The following is a 441-nucleotide window of genomic DNA, read 5'->3' as shown; positions in this document are numbered from 1 at the left end:
ATACATACACACAATCTCTCTCCTCTGTAGCCTGATCCGACGGTGACTGCGTACTGTCCTGTTTGACAGAGGGGAGATTTCCTCAGCACCCGTTGCCAACAGATACACTTTGTGCGCACAGCAGAATCACAGACACAGAAAGCAATTTCAGTCTGTACGGGTTCTGTGGCAGCCGAGCCAGCAGGAGGGCAGATAGCACAGAGGAATGATCCTAGTTTCTAAATGATGTGGCACACGTGGGTTAAAAAAATCCACCGGCTGGTTAGTCAATCCACTGGGTTCCTGGAAAAAGACGAGTGAAAAAACCAGTGACTGTGTCCCAGGTGCCCAGTAAAGAAAGAGTCCATCTGCGGTCCTCCCTCTTCCTGCTCTTGTAAAATGTGTTCCTTATTTCTTCCTTGGCTCTCTCACTCCTCTAAGCAGCCTGCCTTGTTCTCTTTC

General features: G+C 49.2%; 1 protein-coding gene across 7 annotated transcripts in view; it reads right to left on the bottom strand.

The window, feature by feature from the left end:
• Positions 1-441, bottom strand: part of rbms3 (RNA binding motif, single stranded interacting protein) — a 252,071-nt gene that overhangs the window by 175,954 nt on the left and 75,676 nt on the right. The window lies entirely within an intron of this gene.

This window comes from Monopterus albus, unplaced genomic scaffold (assembly GCF_001952655.1).
Source record: "Monopterus albus unplaced genomic scaffold, M_albus_1.0 scaffold34.1, whole genome shotgun sequence".
Lineage (NCBI taxonomy): Eukaryota > Metazoa > Chordata > Actinopteri > Synbranchiformes > Synbranchidae > Monopterus > Monopterus albus.
The sequence above is the reverse complement of the archived record's forward strand: the minus strand, read 5'-3'. Positions and strand labels throughout refer to the sequence as shown.